At 40.1% G+C, this 18,536-nt stretch overlaps 1 long non-coding RNA gene, 2 other non-coding genes and 1 pseudogene across 3 annotated transcripts; 3 read left to right on the top strand and 1 right to left on the bottom strand.

Annotated features, from left to right (window-relative positions):
- Positions 1–10,742: 10,742 nt before the first annotated feature.
- Positions 10,743–13,253, bottom strand: LOC132041780 (uncharacterized). Its single transcript, XR_009411240.1, has 2 exons — positions 13,039–13,253; positions 10,743–12,943 (listed from the first exon to the last, which is right to left on the bottom strand). It is a non-coding gene; the product is annotated as an uncharacterized LOC132041780 (long non-coding RNA).
- Positions 13,254–14,775: 1,522 nt separating this feature from the next.
- On the top strand, positions 14,776–14,894 carry LOC132041784 (5S ribosomal RNA; annotated as a pseudogene).
- Positions 14,895–15,113: 219 nt separating this feature from the next.
- On the top strand, positions 15,114–15,232 carry LOC132041782 (5S ribosomal RNA). Its single transcript, XR_009411241.1, has one exon. It is a non-coding gene; the product is annotated as a 5S ribosomal RNA (ribosomal RNA).
- A 215-nt stretch (positions 15,233–15,447) lies between these two features.
- Positions 15,448–15,566, top strand: LOC132041783 (5S ribosomal RNA). Its single transcript, XR_009411242.1, has one exon. It is a non-coding gene; the product is annotated as a 5S ribosomal RNA (ribosomal RNA).
- Positions 15,567–18,536: the final 2,970 nt, after the last annotated feature.

The raw sequence follows: 18,536 nt of genomic DNA, 5'->3' as shown, positions 1-18,536 counted from the left end.
AGCTCGTGGATAGGTTCCACGGGTCTAATTTTCTCAAAGTAGCCAGAGTTGAGAAGATGCGGGCTTACGTCTCCTCAAAGACTGTGAATTCATACCACTAGATCTGAGTTTCGACGGTGACTCCTTCTCTTGGGATGATAGGGTCGTGGACTAGTAGGGTATGTGGTCCCCATAAAGTTCCAATGATTCTATCATCAATTAAGCTAAACATCCTTCTTCTTAATCCCAAACATTCATTCAAGGTATGCCCTGCCTGATTACGGTGAAACGGGCATCTTTTGTAGGTGTAGATAAACTCGAGGACTGGCAGTCTGACTCGAGTGGTGCAAGGTATCCCCACAGCTTGCATTTTCTCGAATACGTCCTTAGAACTGACCGGTCGAGGAGCCACTCTAAATGGGGAAGATCGAGCTTTGAAGGCTACGCTCCACCGCACGGTGCTGATACGGGTAAATCCTTTATCCAAAATTTCTCGAGACCATAGGCGAGGCAAGCGGGCACCGGCTCGAGAAGGGTGCATAGAAATCAGATCCCTCATCGGTAGGGGCATAATAGTCAGACTCATCATTCACATCATTTACTTCTTCTTGAAACTCGGGGAATATCCCAAAAGGATCTTGGTTTTCCTTGACCTTTATGTCCACAGGTTCAGACTCTTCTTGTTCCATATCCTGGGGCTTAACTTCCTCTGCTTGCTCTTCTTCAACTACTTGTGGTTTGGAGGCTTCCTCTTGAGGCTCTATTCCTCCAATGGATCCATTATCATCCATGGGATCGGATTCTCCCCGATTCTCATTTCCTTTTTCTCGGGACTCCTTCGAGGCGTCTTCGGCCTTCTTTTCAGCGATATGTAGTTTATCACCAACTCCCTCACTTCTTCTCGAGACATTTTCTTCAAAATATTGTTCTTGGGGCATCCCTTCTGCGGGTTACCAACCAAGTTCGCAGCCTATCAACCTCTTCAATCTTTTCCTATCTCTTACGAAGATGCTCTTCCATTTACCGAACCTTAAGAGTCTTAGCATCTCGGCCTTTTCTCCTGGGTGAACGTGTTTTGGTCTTCTTGGTTTGCCATTTGTAAGTCAACCTTTTTTAGTGGAGATAAACTAGGGTAAGTCTTAAGTCAATTGATTTTTCTTTTAGGTATGTAATTTAAAACATTGGTTCAATCGTATTCAGGCTTAATACATGATAGCACACATAGCAAGTAGGCATGTAGCAAATAGTCATATAATTTGTAAACAGTTATACTACTATTGTTCCTAAGGCCCCTTTGAGCCAAAGTTTTCCTAATCGTTTGAGACATGCAAGTGTCATTTGTAAAGATGAACCATTGCCTCGAAAATCATCATTCATTAATAATAATATCTTCCCCGAAGGGATTACACAAGATGACGAAGCCGACATGGGGCTATAGTAAAAAATAAAAGCAAAATCAAAAGTTCTCCCCCGACACCGATGTCGAGGCTTGACTTGTTTTGGCCTTTTGTCCCTTCGAAGGGTGGCGGTCCCTGTAAAGGCGCGTTTGATACAGCTCCATTCTGACTATCACATGATTCGACTCTTCCAGAATCTTAGCCAACACCCATCCGTACTTTCCAAACATTCTTTCAAATGATCTTTTCTCGACATCCCCTTGTGTTTAGTGACGGGGTGGGTTTTTGGGCCTCGGGATAGGCTTGGCCAAATGATTGTGCAGCCATTCATAGTAGACCGGGTCACATCCTGCTTCGGGCCTGTCTGGGGCTAAGGTGTTTGGTCCCCACCGCACACGACCATTCCATTCCGTTAGAATTATCCTAGCATTCTTGATTTTCTGTTTTGTATGTTCGATGATGAACTGCCCGGGGTTCCCTGCTTGGGGTATTACTTGCCTTCTCCTAAACTGCCTCAAAACCCGAGATGGATAGTACGGGCGGATTCCTCAGACCCCGACTAATGGCACAAATGGACAATTTTTTCCCCGAACTACTATGGTTTCAAATGTGAAGTCGGGGAACATCCATTGAATCTGATCTTCAGTCAAGCCAGCGAAGTAGTTAGCCCAACCCGTTTTGGACCCAAATCCGAGAGCTGGACAGTAATCCACGAGGCGATCTATCCCCGTTCGCCGATTCCATCCCCGAACCTCTTTGGCCATGCCGATGTGTTTGATAATCCACCATTGCAACAACAAATTGCATCCTCAAGTATCGAAAATGACTCGACATTTGTCTAAAGCCCGAAAGATGTCCGCCAAGATGATAGGAGCCGAGGTCAAATACCTAGTTTCTTCATCTTTGGTTATGCTACGTAGAAATAGCTTGAGCTAAATAGATGACACGGTGTTTATAGCCAACGATTCATCTTTTGGGAACACCATAATGTACCCAACGAATGGTAAATGCCAAGGGTCCGACGGCTTCCGATTCTTCTCGACTTTGAACTCTCTCTAATACAAGGCATATCCGAGCGACATCACCGAATCTTCGTATAGTCTCTCAAGGCTATAGTGTTCTATATGCCCAAGATGCTTCCGTCAAGCAAGGAATTTCAAAATCTAACCAAGATGGCCTTCGAGGAAATAGAAAATTATGGTCCAACTTATGTCGCTCCTTAGACAAAGTTCCATCGTGTCTATAGGCGCCGTAATCTCTTCCAAGGTTGGCATCATCTCGATGTCCCCAAAATAGAACAACATCTCTTTATCATCCCGCACTCGACTTAACAATACTTATATCAATTTCGGATGACCTTTCATAGTCATAATTGATGGCAAGTGACCCAAAACGCAACCGACAGTCCTACGATGCGCATTATCTAACCATTCCCACCAAGCTATAAGTTGGTCCGGGGCCTCGAGGACTATGTCAAATCGAATTCTTCTCTCCATTTACAAAACAAAACACTGTTAAGATTCCCCTTTTTCCCCTAGGGCCAATGGTTCATCACATAGGCACAAACATGTTTCCACATAGCACATAAATGAAATGCGGTGTCTTCGGGTCATAGACCGTCCGATCACAAGGTAGTCTTCTTAATGAGCCTTAGGTAGGTCTGAGATACCCAAGGCTCGTCTAAGTACATATGCTCTAGTTCAGTAGGGATTTGGCTTAGATCTATCCTAGTTATCACTAGAGTGGGCTTTTACAAAAAATCGGGAACCTGAGGGAGATGCATTTGCCCTCCGGGAAGACCTCCAAGTATTACACCAGTGGACAGCTACATCCCCCAGTCTATAAGAAGCCAGTTCAACCAACTCGGTTTCATAAGCATGTATTATCTGTAGCGTCCTCAACATCTCGTCTATGAAGCCCTGTGGGTCTTCATTCGGCTTCGACCTGTAGAATTCTTGTCACGACCAGGTTACGGGCCATGACGGGTACCCAGGGCTGACCACCGAGCACCGCTCATTCTATTACTCATCCTGTGTTCAGTCATACTACTTATGCTTGTAATCATGGAAAGCTATTATCATTTGAAACAAATTCACTTTATATACGTGAGCCCTTTGGCTATCAAAATAATATACATATCTATATACATATACATATGATGAAAGACTGTGAGACCATACTACCCACACTGCGTATCTACGAGCCTTTACTAGAGTACTAGACAAATAGACGGGACAGGACCCCCAAAACATACATATACATATATATACAAAAAGAATAATCAATGGCACCTCCGTAAAATGGAGTGCTCTCAATCAGCTAATAGCTCCTACGAGTCTGGATCGCCTCCCTGTCCACCTGTGGGCATGAACACAACGTCCAAAGAAAACGGACGTCAGTACGAACATTGTACCGAGATGTAAGGCATGAATGAAATGAACATAACAGAGAAATCATAAGGCATAAGATGAAGACATAACCTCGCGTACTCTTTGAATGGATACATTTTATACATATATCATACGTAGCATATCATATGAGTTACCATAGCGTATACATCATCTTATCATACATACATCATCATATCATTCATACATCATCATCGTTAACCGCGTCCGGGTAACCTCATATGTTCACCAGCTAGTGGTGTCATGCCCGACCTCTAGGCTCGGTGTAAACATAGCAGCCCACCTTAGTGGTGACATGCCCGGCCATCTAGGCACGGTATAATCGTATGCAGCCAGCCTTCGCGGTGACATACCCCGCCATTTAGGCGCGGTGGAACCATATCGTCATATACTCATCATAACTTAACATTATCATACTCATAGGCATATCATAAGCTAGACATCATCATACATTTATCTTTAAAACATACATTGGGACTTGAAAGCAGCTATAGCTATATCGGGGTGACATAAGGTCGTGAACCCCCGATTACGTTATGGAGTAATCATAGTCGTTATATCTCACCTTGGAGGGACTAACATTTTAAGGTGAGTGCACATGAGGAAAAGATCAATGAATCGTAGTCAACATCATTAACTTTATAGGTACATCATATCGTGATCTCTAGAATCTTTAGACTTAAGCTTATCATTATCATTATCGTGTTCGTAATGTATCTCTCATCTCATTTGGCTATTCATGAGCATAGGCTCTTAGTCTTCCGGAATATAGGAAATTCATGAAGAAGGAGGAAAATCATGCATAGGATTCATGCCTTAGGAAGAAAGGTTGAGCCTTACATACCTTTGTCGTTTAACTAATCTATCGCTTGCTTGCTCTCCTTTAATGCCCATGTTTATACCTTCAAGAGAGTTCGTATCGACATTAGCTAAACAATTACAAGAACGTGCTTACTAAAACTAGATAAAATCGGACAGCATTTCCTTTGTTTATACTACTTCCTCCATATTCCATATCATCTCCCAAACATTCATAACAATAATTACAATATTATAACAACAATCGTCATTCATTTGCATTACCCGCATTTAGCAAATTTCACTTCAATTCCTCCATGGTCATGACCATAATTCACTATCAGGTTGTTTCACATATAGTACTCATTCCATGTTCTACATACCATTCATAATCTACTTATAACCATAACATATCCATATCCATGATTCGTTCCAACTACTACTCAACAATGACACTATTCTAGCATTTATGACCCACTTTCTATATTCTTCTATAATCCAAGTGTTTCAACTTCTCAAGACCTTAAACAACATGAAAAGATCATAAGTCTTACCTTAGATATTGTAGGAACAAGTCTAGCTTAAGTAGACCGTAACCTACCTCAAAGCCGAATTGGAACAATGCAATCACTCCGCAATAGCTTTCCCCTTTCGCAAAGCTTCAGAATGTTCAAAGTCTAGTAATCATAACGCTAGGTGAGTAATGGATCATCTACTCAAAGAAACAACAATTGGAGAAGAGAACCCAACTACTTCTACCCTTTTCAAATGGCTGAACTATCACTAAGTGTGAATTCATCATAAAATCAACCCCAACCATTATACTATTCCCATTCATGGGTTTTCTAATCCATTCAACCCATTTACAAGCAGTTTTTATGCCAAAGTTACCATCTTTATGAAACCCTAAGTCTCAATACATCATTCTCATCTATTAGAACTTGAATTCCCACCCTAGAAAATGATAATCTATAACGTCAAATAAATAAACAACAATAAAATCTCTAACCCATTCATTATTTAAGGGTTTCTTAAGTTCTAGGGCTTTGGTCCTTTCATTCACCATTAGCGAACCTTAAACTAATCATGGAACTTAGTAAGATGATGGAATGAACAAAGTAAATGGTTGAGATTTACCTTTCAAGAGTATTTTAGCCCTAGCCTTAGAAATTCGCCACAAGAGTTCTTAGGAACTGTTTTGGAGTTATGTGGGGAATGGGTTCGGAAATAAGAATATAAAATGTTGATTCTGCCTCCTGTCGACCTCTGCAGCGGTCGACTTCTCGCTGCGGCTGTCCCACTCTGGCGGACCTCATTAATTTTTCCTGCCCCGCAGCGGCGGTCCCCTACCCGCTACGATGGACTCGCTACAGCGGTCCCACAACCGCAGCAGCGGTCCATTTTGACCAATAGCTTCGGTTTTTCTACCAGTTTTTCAGCCCAAAATCCCAACTCCAATCCGAGGCCCTACAGACACAAACCAAACATGAACATATACATAAAAAAATGCTACAGACTCACCCGCGGACTCGGAATTCCCAACAGAGGTCTACTTTACTAAGTCATCCCCATAACGACCTAGCGGATCGTTAAATCAGATACCAATTAAACAACTGTTCGTCCCCGAACGGACAAGGAAGAGAAACAAGGGAAAAGGTACCTGACTCAGCGAAAAGTTAGGGATAGTTATTGTGCATATCAGATTCGGTCTCCCAAGTAGCTTCCTCAACGGGGTGGTTCTTCCACTGAACCTTCACTTACGCTATCTCTTTCGACCTCAGCTTACGAACCTCTCTATCTTGAATCGCAATAGGCTCTTCCTCATAGGACATATTCTCATCCAACAAGACAGAATCCCAACGAATGATAAATGAACCATCACCATGATACCTCTTCAACATAGAGATATGGAACACTGGATGCACACTCGACAAGCGTAGGGGCAAAGCCAGCTCATAGGCTACATCCCCCACACGATTAAGAATCTCAAACGGACCAATGAATCTGGGACTAAGCTTACCCTTCTTCCCAAACCTCATCACACTCTTCATGGGTGAGACCTTCAACAAGACTTGTTCTCGAACCATGAACTCAAGATCTCGAACCTTTCGATCCGCATACTCCTTCTGTCTACTCTGAGCCGCCAAGAGCTTTTCCTGAATCACCTTGACCTCTAATGACTCCCTCAAAAGATCTGTACCCCATGGCCTTACCTCAAATGTATCAAACCACCCAATAGGAGACCTACATCTCCTCCCATAAAGATCCTCAAACGGGGTCATATCAATGCTCGACTGGTAACTGTTATTATACGCAAATTCTGCCAATGGTAAGAACTGATCCCAATGGCCATCGAAGTCAATCACACAAGCTCGGAGCATATCCTCTAGGACATGAATAGTCCGCTCGGTACCGGCCATCCGTACGAGGGTGGAAAAAACATGCGAGGTCCATTTTAGTACCCAATTCTGAATGCAAGGTCTTCCAAAACAGTGATGTAAAAGTCATGCCCCCTATCGCATATGATGAAAATAGGAACCACATGCAGACGAACAATCTCACGGATATAAACCTGGGCCAACTTCTGGGCAGTATGGGTAATCTGAACCGGTATAAAATGGGCAGAGTTGGTCAATCTATCAACAATGACCCAAATCGAATCAAACTTATCCAAGGTCTTCCGAAGACCAACCACAAAATCCATCGCTATCCTCTCCCACTTCCACTCTGGAATGGGCATCCTCGGAAGCGTACCCCCAGGTCTCTGGTGCTCGTACCTTACCTGTTGGCAATTCAAACATTGTGCAATAAACTCAACAATATCACGCTTCATCCTAGCCCACCAGTAATGCTGCCTTAAGTCACGGTACATTATGATAGCACCAGGATGAATGGAATATCTAGAACTGTGAGCCTTCGCTAAAATTTCTTAATCAAATCACCAACACAGGGAACACAAATATGCCCCTTTATTCCTAAGGCACCCTCATTATCAATCACGTCCTCCTTGGCCTCACCACGCAAGACTTTATCACGAATCTTACGCAAACTCGCGTTCTCAAACTGTCTGGCCTTAATCTGCTCCAGAAATGATAATCTCGCCTCAATACAAGCCAACACTCTGCCTGAATCAAACACATCAAGCCTCATGACACTGTTAGCCAGAGTCTAAACCTCCCTGGCCAACGAACGCTTTGACGCAATCAAACTAGCCAAACTACCCATGCTAGCTGATTTCCTACCCAAGGCATCTACCACCATATTTGCCTTGCCAGGATGATATAGGGTAGTAATATCGTAATGCTTAAGCAACTCTTCACTGCCTAGAATTAAGATCCCTCTTAGTAAACACATGCTAAAGACTGCGGTGATCAGTAAATACCTTACAACGAGCACAATAGAGATAGTGCCTCCAAATCTTCAACGCAAATACCACAGCTTCCAACTCCAAGTCATGAGTAGGATAGTTCTACTCATGAATCTTCAGTTTCCTGGAAGAATAAGCAATCACCTTCTTTTCCTGCATTAAAACACCAAATCATGCGGCCCTTCCATTCTCGGACACAATCCAAATCCCTCGGTGGTCTATCAATGTCATAGTCAATGATGAAATCTCCCATGCCTCCAATCTAGGGTACGACTTGGATTCTCCCAAATTGTCTCAGAACCCGGGCAGGAGCATAAGGGCGAATCCCTCGAATTCCCATAAGCGGCAAAAATGGACACTTTCTTCCCTTAACTACAACTTCAGTGGATACGAAGTCATGAAACATCCATTGAATGCTTTCTTCCTTCAATCTGGAGAAGGTGAATGTCCAACTTTATCTGTTTTGCTCTCCGAAGTTCAGGCAAAAATCCTAAAGACTGTCCCTTTCGGCCGACTTACTTAAGTGTTGTTCACCCTAACCTTGACCATATGTTTGAGGATCCACCATTGCAGGAGTAAATTACAACCTTGAAAGTATTTGTAATGATTCCGGCAGAGACTCAGGGCTCGGCATAAATCGGCTAATATGATCGGGGTTATATCAAAGTATTTGGTTTCTTCTTTTTGGGTTATGCCGTAAAAGATGGCATGGGTGACTGAAATGACTCGGGTATCTATGGCTAAGGACCATTCTTTGGAAAATATCGTATTTCCCAAAAAGCAAATGGAGAAAGCCAAGGGTTTGGTGGCCGTCCAGTCGGCATAAGTCTTGAATTCTCCGGGATGTTCAACAAATCCATCCGAGCTTCCAAACCTCCTGTACCACTCTCTAAAGGGTATGGTGGGACCATGGACAAAATTGGAGTAGTTTAAAGAAAGCATCCTACAAATTTGGGAGTGGGTGGGTTTTTCCGGGATCAAAGCATTTTGGTCGGGTTTCTTTCTTCTTTTCAACCCCGAGCCCACACTGGTCATTACATCCCTAAGTTCCTCCAGTGTTGGTGTCATTTAAACGTCATCCCCAAATCTGAAAACCATCCGGTCCATATCCCAGAATCTGATAATTACTTCTATCAATTCCGTACAACCGGTCATAGTCATGATGGATGTCAAATTTCGTAAATGACATGAAATTCCCCTTTTCTCTTCTGAGGACATTTGGCCCCCACCAAATCCACAGTAACTCTGGTGTAGTCAGGACCGTATCAAAACACAGATTGATCGACATCTACAAAACAAAACCCAAGGTTAATTCCCCCCCCCCCCCCCCACTAGGCAATGGTTTCATTCATAGGCACATTTAAACGTTTTCAAATAGCACATAATATGATATGCGGTATTTTTTGGGTCATAGACCGTACTTGACATGAGGTAGTCTCCTTATCGGGTTTGGATATGCCTAAAATATCCAAACCACCCAGTCTACTTCTCAGTTGGATTTGGCTTAGCTCTATCTTAGGCTTATGCAAGAGTAGGTTTTTTTAAATTGACCTTGGACCCGAGCGGACTACTCGGGGTGAACCGTTATTGGCCGTTGAGTGACCACACACCAACTTAATGTTCAACTTGTTCCAAAGAAAAGGTGTTTCGGGTTTTTTAGTGAAGGCTAGACCGTGAACCTGCATGTCCCCTTTGAAACCATGCTTTTTGCCAAAGGTGGCAGGATAATGATATGATGCATGCTAATTTAAATTGCAGAAAGTAACACATAAACAAATAATTGTTAAATAAGCCCTATTATAATGAAACCCTTATGGTTAGAAGCTAAGTATATTCCCAGCAGAGTCGTCATCTGTTGCGGTTCACTTTTACGCGGGTTAAGGAGTAAAAGTAATCTGAGGTTGTTGGTGCTCTAAATTGGATATTTAGTGTTTTAGAGTCGTCATCTAATTTATTCAAAAGGAATATTAGGAAAACCGGGTTAAAGAGTTCTTCAAATCGAGAAAAAGTCTTTTTAGACCAGAGTTCGAGGTAAGGGTTCAGGTGATCCCCCAGGGAAGGTTTTACGCACCACATTAAAGGATCTATAGAATACAGTTGATCTACGAGTTTCACTGCAAGGTTTATTTATTTCCTTATGTGTTATAAAATTTTTCGCAAAAGGTATAGCATTATATATATATATATATTTTAGAAAATTAAGGCAAAAGGTCCCCTTATAAATAAGCGGTTTTGGTGCAAAAAATCCGCACAAGTGTTCAACTCACTTCGTTTTCAGACTAGGACACACCCGAGGTCGCCCCCCGAGTAGAGTCACTACTATTCTAGTCCAAACGGGATGAGTTTAGTACTTACGGGTTTTTGTACTTATATATGAAAATATGGGATATATTCTCGTTTTTGATATACATATATATACAAAATACAAGTCTTTTTTATATTAAGTCCAATTGTATCAATGAAGCCCAACAGGTCAACTTGGCAGTCCACATACCAAATCCATCAAACTTCAAACTCAAGCCCAATATCACTTTTTCGATCTAGTTCACTTGGTCCACAATATCACGTATTTTAGTCCAAAATACAACAAATGGGCTAGTCTCCCAAAACGTCCATTTTTAACCATGTAAAAGTCCAAGTCTTTCTCCAGATCATTTAAGTGTCCAAATTCAGTCCATTTTTTTTATCAGAAAAATGCAGCCCAGAAAACGTGCCTCTTTTTAGCCCAAAGTATTCAGTTTTGTACCAGTTTTTAGTAGACTTCCAGGTCCACATATCAAGTTATGCAAATGCATCTCAAAGGGTTGTTGTAAACAAGTCGTTTTTCTGTCAAGAAATCTAAATTTTGTTTTCAGTTTCTCAAGTGATCCCATTTATGTATAACTTATACACAACTTCAGTATTACAAAACAACACGAGTTCCAGTTTAAAAAATCAGTTTACCATTGTTTTGTCAAAATTCATTTTGCTCACTCAAAAGATGTTGAGTTCAAAAATCAGTTTTTAGAGTCAAAGTTTGAAAAAAAAAAAAAAAAGATTGCACTCCTTTTATCTTAATTTCCTAGTTTACTAGGTGATAATCCCAGTGTCTACATCCATGAGTTTCACTAATAATAAGGTTTAAATTTACAAAAAACCATACAAACAAATAAACATAAAAGAAGAACTTAGAATACTAATGGGCTACCTTCCCCATTAGTGCTATTTTTACCCATAGATGGGCCTTCACCATTTACACCCATGGTTGGGCCTTTAATAAATATTAGCTTCCATTTCCAATATACGAAATCAGGCCCAAAATAGAGTTAGGACTGGGCCTCGACCCAGTCCCTGTATTTGATGTAAAGAAGCCCAAATGCAAGAGGTGTTTCATCATAGAAGAAGGATAAAGATTAATATCACATATAGGCCCATTTTGGAGAACACACAAACTTAACAATTTAATTCATAACAAGAATGGGTTAAGGCCCAGTAACAGAGCAGTTTCAATATTCAAAACAAACAAGTGACTTATGTATACATTATGTATATTTGAGTATACTTCGTGTATACACATCCATAAGGATGTTTAAAGGGTTAATATTGGAAAGGTTTTGCCCCCGCCTTCCCGATGTTGCACAAGTTCCAAGGGATTTCTAGGAATCCCAGGCATAGCTAACACCGGGGAGGGTTTAAGCTTGATCCATAATGACCAACTAACCTCCTTATCAATGTGTTTAGTCAAAGTATACTGACAATGTACATATACATAAACAACTCAAATACAGTATATTTGCAAGTATACACACACAGCAGTACTTAGACATACACAGAACCAAAATAAAAGCACACTTGTTGTATTTAGGCATGTACAGGATTGAGATAAGGCATGTTAGTGTCTACAAAATTTTAGACAGGATATAAACAGCCTAGATGTATTGAGATAACAGCTAGTTCCTTTTCCATTCAACATAAAGGAACTCACAGCAAAGTATATAGTCTTCAAGAGGCCCCAAACTATAGCTATTTAACATATCATCATACTATGTCATACATAAAGGCATACCAATATCCATTTGCTGCATTTCAGACAGATTAAGCAATAGTACTCCTACGCTTAGTTAACAGGATCTTTAGTTAGTTTAAGAATCAAAAAGTGCCAAGTAAGATTCAGTTTTTAAAACAACAGAGCTTAGGCAGTTTACCCCTTCTCATTTTGATCCATCAACAAGCTACATACACACAAGCAGTCTAGTAATCATGTTGTTTAGGCTAGATTAACCTTCTTTATTACAGAAAAAACTACAGGGCTAACCACATCCTAATATCAATACTATTTCAAACAACTCAGAATACAATAAAGGGCAGAATAAACTCATTCCTAGAGTTAAGACCAATGTTAAGCCATATTTAGCTACACTAAATAGGAAGCAAAACTACACACACACACACACACACAAAATAACTAACATGAAACTCTAGGCTAAACACTAACTAGCTACATTAAACATGGAACTAAAGCACAAACAGGAATTAAAACACACATAAACAAAAATAAGACAAGAAAAATAATAAAAAGGGAATGAAGATTACCTCTTGTTGCACAGCCGAGAAGAGATATTGGACCTTTGGAAAAATTTTCGCCCCTTTTTGCCTCAGACTCAGCCCCAAATCACAACAAGAAACACAAGAAATAAACTTTAAAATTTGAAACTTAACTCTGAAAAAGGTTTGGTTCTAGCAATAAGAAAAACCCCAATTTTTGAGTTTTTAGTGTGAATATGTGATATTCAGTTCCAGGTCTGTAACAATGAAAATGTGGGGTCTTTTAGATAGGATCCAAAAAATCTCAAAACCTAGGGTTTCTTTGATGTGATATTTTGAGGGTTTTTCTCAAATTAAATCTCAATATACCAATCAACAAACGAGAATGAAAGTAAAAGGAGATATACGGCCAGATTTCACCCTAGATGGGCTTAATCCGCGCAATTCTCCTCTCAACCAATGGCAAATGCCTATTCAAACACAGATACAAACAAATTCCATTAAAGAAAATTAGTTCTTCCCGTTGTATACACAGAAAAAGCGAAGATAGAGATGACACTGATACCGTGTTTGGTTGAACCATGCTGGAAATGGTTGAGTTTTGGCAGAGCCATTAATGCTCTTGCCTTTTCCAGCTATACACAACTAAAACGAACAGTGTGGACCCCTTCCATTTCCATTTCCGGCTTAAATGACGCAAGAGAGAGAGTATACTCAACCAACGGCGCCTAGGGTTTTTACCCAAAGAAGACGAGGAGAGAGTATTTGAGAGTTCAAGGGTCGTTTAGTTTGCTGAATGTGTAAAAAATGAGGGTATTACCTCTTTTAAGGGTTGTTGGGCCGGGTCATGTCAATTATTGGACATGGGCCTGGTCCTGATTTAAAATAAAAGGGCCAACTTGTGTATATACACTTGTATACATGTGATAGATGACCTATAATATTTATAGAAATTATCATACCAAATCAAGATGGAAAATATTTTCTAAATAATTTATAAAATCATTTTAGCTCTCAGGAAATAGATATTTTGCTCTATTTGAATCCGGGGAGTCTGAGTGATTAAAATAAACTTCGGGAGGTCAAAAATTGGGTGTCAACACAATCTTCCCAGGAAACCCAAGACCTCTTTCTTCGTCTTTGGAGGTGGCAGTTCCAAAATGGTTTTGGTCTTAGATGGGTCTAATTCTATCCCCCTTCGGTACGACTATGAATCCCAACAATTTTCCCGCAGGTACTCCAAATGCACATTTCGTCGGGTTCAATTTTAATTTGAATTTGTGAATTTTGTCGAAGAACTTTCGCAGATGCGTAGTGTACTCTGAGCTTTCTCTTGATTTGATGATGACATCGTCCACGTAAACTTCAATTTCATTATGGATCATGTCGTGAAAGATGGTGGTCATAGCCCTCATGTAAGTGGCACCGGCGTTCTTGAGACCGAACGACATTACTCTGTAGTGATGTACTCCCCATGGAGCGATGAAGGTTGTTTTTTCGTATCCTCTTCACTCATCAGAATCTAATGATATCCTGCGAAACAATCCATGAATGATTGTAACTTGTGTTTTGCGCAGTTATCGATGAGTATGTGGATGATTCGGAGTGGGCAATTGTCCTTGGGAGTAGCCCGATTGAGATCTCGGTAGTCCATGCATATTCTGATCTTCCCATCCTTCTTAGGTACCGGCCCTATGTTGGCCAACCACATGGGGTATGAGGTTACTTCCACTACTCTAGACTTAATCTGTTTTTCTACCTCATCTTTGATGCAGATGCTAAGATCCGGCTTAAATTGCTTGGTTTTCTGTTTGACTGGCGTGAAACCCGCATTGATGGGTAGTCTAGGGGCCACTATGCTGGTACTTAATCTCAGCATGTCAGCATATGACCATGCAAAAATATCCACGTATTCTCTTAGCAGATTTATCAGCTCCTCCTTCTGAGGTTCTTCCAGATGTGCACTTATCCTAGTCTCTTTGATATTTCCTTCATCTCTTTGGTTGATTGCTTCTGTTTCATCCAAGTTCAGCTTTTGCTCATTTGCAAATTGCTCTACCTCTTCTACGAGACCCTCAGGCAGTATCATTTTCTCATCGTACTCCTCGTACTCTTCCTCTCCTACATCACTTGACTCACTCGTTTCGCAAAATGTCATGACATTTAGGCCTGTCTTATTATTTTTATTGTTGAAAAGTCAAAGTAAAGTAAGATTAGTGTCAAACATATACGCAAGTTAAAGAAGTTATTTTCCATAATTTGAGGCCTTCATTAATTCCGAAGTTAAACATTTAGGACTAATTGATGCGATCATACCAGCACTAACGCACCGAAACTAATCAAAACTCCGAAGTTAAGCGTGCTTGGGCGAGAGAAGTACTAGGATGGGTGATCCCATGGGAATTCCTCGTGTTGTATCCCTTCTTTTGTCCGGACTACGCTCTTTTTTGTCTATTTAATATATATTTTTTGAAAAATAAGCTAGATCTCGGAAAAATACTCAAAAAAAAAGATTCGTATAAAAAGGATAACGGAGCACGAAGTTACGCATATTTAAAGTTTTGCACTTACGCGCCTTATTTTTAGAGAAGAGGGAGGGGGAGCAAAGGGTTTAAGAGAATTTAGAGCGCTAGCACTGATGGATGCGATCATACCAGCACTAACACACCGGATCTCATCAGAACTCCGAAGTTAAGAGTGCTTGGGCGAGAATAGTACTAGGATGGATGACCCCATGGGAAATCCTGGTGTTGCATCTCTTCTTTACTCCCGAATACGCTTATTTTCATCTATTTAATATATTTTTTTAGAGAAATAAGCTAGATCTCAAAAAAATACTAAAAATAAAAAAAAGAAATCGCATAAAACGGATAACGGAGCTCGAAGTTGCGCATATTTTAAGTTTTGTACTTACGCGCCTTATTTTTGGAGAAGGGGGAGGGGGAGGAATGGATTTAAGAGACCTCGGACTGATGGATGTGATCATACCAGCACTAACGTACCGAATCCCATATGAACTCCGAAGTTAAGCTTGCTTGGGCGAGCGTAGTACTAGGATGGGTGACCCCTTGGGAAGTCCTCGTGTTTCATCCCTCCTTTTATCCGGACTACACTATTTTTCATCTATTTAATATATATTTTTTTAAAAAGAGCTAGATCTCGGAAAAAAAAGATCGCATAAAAAAAAAAAAAAGAATCGCATGAAAAGTATAACGGAGCGCGAAGTTAGCATATTTAAAGTTTTTCACTTACTGACCTTATTTTTAGAGAAGTGGGAAGGGGAGAAAAGGGTTTAAGAGAATTTAGAGCAATAGGACTGATGGATGCGATTATACTAGCACTAACGCACCTGATCCCATCAGAAGTCTAAAGTCAAGCGTGCTTGGGCGAGATTAGTAATAGGATGGGTGAAACCCTAGGAAATCATCATGTTGCAACTCTCCTTTTGTACGAACTACGCTAATTTTCATCTATTTAATAAAAAAAATTCAAAAAAAAGCAAGATTTCGGAAAAATATTAAAATTAAATTTTTTTTTTGCATAAAACAGATAACTGAGCGTGAAATTACGCATATTTAAAGTTTTGCACTTACGCGCCTTATTTTTATATGTCACGACCCAACCAGAGGGCCATGACGGGCACCCAAAACTAACCTACCACGCACCTCTGAACATACGTCATCATAATCATTTCTAGGTGGACCAAAAAAATAACTCATGGGTATCATACTCTGCAAGGGCATATATCACAAGATAATGACACATCTCTATATAATCATTAACAACTGTGCCCATCATCACAAGCCGACATGGCTGCTAAAATATTATACCACAATATGCACTGATAAGGTTATGGAACATCTAGCTACATACATCTGTCTACGAGCCTCTATATAGAATACAGGAATCATGAAGAAGGGGCAGGACTCTGCCATACCCAAGTGTATACACAAAGAGTAATACCGATGAACTGCAGCTTCGAAACAAATGGATCGCTCCTGAGACTCCGCTGATGAAGCTCCTAAGGGTCTGGTCCGTCTACCAGTCTACCTGCGGGCATGAACGCAGCATCTACAAGCAAAAGGATGTCAGTACGAATAACGTATTGAGTATGTAAGGCATGGATAATAACATAACAAGAGATATAGAACATAACATGAGATAAGGATAACCTGTACATCTGATTGCCTCTTAAGGCGAATATCATGCATGCTCACTTTCTTTTAAAAAAAAAAACATTTTTCATACATATATAAATAATAGTGTTGCGCAATGTACAGCCCGATCCATAAATATTTTATATTGCTGCCAAACGTGCAGACCGATCCATAAATATTTTATATTGCTGGGGAACGTGCAGCCCGATCTATAAATATCATCATTACATATGTTGTCGCGAACAAACAGCCCGATCCACTTAACCATATATCCCGCGTCCGGGATGAGTAGACCAACTGATCAGGTGGTTATGCGTATATAACACCTCACCTTTCCCCATATCCCATATATACATATCTAATATACATATATAATATAAGTAGCATGCATGAGAGCCCAATTAAAAGCTACTATTTTATCGGAGTGACGTAAGGTCGGTAACCTCCGATTTATGTTATGGAACAATCATCATTGCTATATCTCACCTTAAAGGAACAAGTAACATAAGGTGAGATCAACAACAATGAGTAAAATCAAGGAGATCATGAAATAAACTCAACAGTCTCATAATAGCATCAAAACTATAAGCTTTTGAATATCTAGAATGCAATCATCATCATCATCATTATCATCCTACGAAACGTCTATCTTTAGCAATATAAGAACTTTGAGAATCATGAACTTCTAGCTTTTTGGGAATAAGTATATAATGGAAAACATGTATGAGTTCATAAGAAAGAATCATGCCTTTAGAAAGAAAGGTTTAGCCTTAACATACTTTTTTGGTCTCCTTGAAAGACATAACGCTTATCCTCCCAAGCTCGTAAATCTAAATTCAAGAGAATTCATATTATTGTTAGGCTTATTGTCATATGCTTATCTTAAGCCTTCAAATTAAACCTCCTTTAGAATCTGCCGAAATTCGGGCAGCATCTCCCCTATATCTTATACTCCGTCCAATCTTCAAAACAACTCCCAAAGCACAATAAAACATCAACAATTCCATAATACAAAGATTACATTCAAACTATACGCAATTCAATCCCAAAACATCTTTTCATAATCAATCCATAACAACAACTTCATACAATCCCTTATACACTCATATACGACCATTCCTTAACATCATTATTATCCCTCATAACAAGATTATGCTCTAAACATACTAATAATTATAACTCAAGTTAATTCACAAATTAAAATATCATCAAATGCATATTTGAACTTTTCCTCCAATTTTTCTTCTCCTCAAATCTTAACATAATTACCAAACAAACTCATAAACATGAAACTAAGATGAAATCTTACCTCAAAATTCAAGAACACTTCAATTCCATGGTTACTTCACCTTAAAAATACTCACCAAAACATCTTCAAGAAGAGGAGACAAGTGTAGACCTCACTTAGAACCCTTAACCACTTTAATCTTCACTTTGATCTTTGGTTTAGGCTTGGAAATATGTTGGAATGTGGTTAGAGAGGTTTCTAGGGCCTTCTAGGATTTGGGGCTATGTTAAAAGTGAGATAAAAAAGACCAAAATTGTCATATATACGTTTAAGAATATATGTGCATGTTGTGGAGGTTGGAAGAATGTTCTAGAGGATTTGGGATATGTTTAGGGTGTTTGGTTATTGGATGAATGTTGTGGGAAGTTCTAGAGAGGTGTGGAGATGAGAAATGGTGAAAAATGATGAGTTAGAGGGGGTATTTATAGGTGTGTGGGTCGGGGTAGGCTCCATTGGGCTGAATTAGTGGGCCTTAAGTGAGTTTCTAGAGAATTAGCGTAGATTTACAGGCTTCTAGCAATCCGTCTTAAAATGCCGATAGCTCCCTACTCCGATGTCGTACTGATGAACAATTTGTTGCGTTGGAAACTACACCCGACGAACCTCATTTTACGCTCT

The sequence above is a fragment of the Lycium ferocissimum genome, unplaced genomic scaffold (genome assembly GCF_029784015.1).
Source record: "Lycium ferocissimum isolate CSIRO_LF1 unplaced genomic scaffold, AGI_CSIRO_Lferr_CH_V1 ctg11670, whole genome shotgun sequence".
Taxonomy (NCBI): domain Eukaryota; kingdom Viridiplantae; phylum Streptophyta; class Magnoliopsida; order Solanales; family Solanaceae; genus Lycium; species Lycium ferocissimum.
Note: the sequence above shows the minus strand (reverse complement) of the source record. Positions and strands in the feature narration are given on the sequence as shown.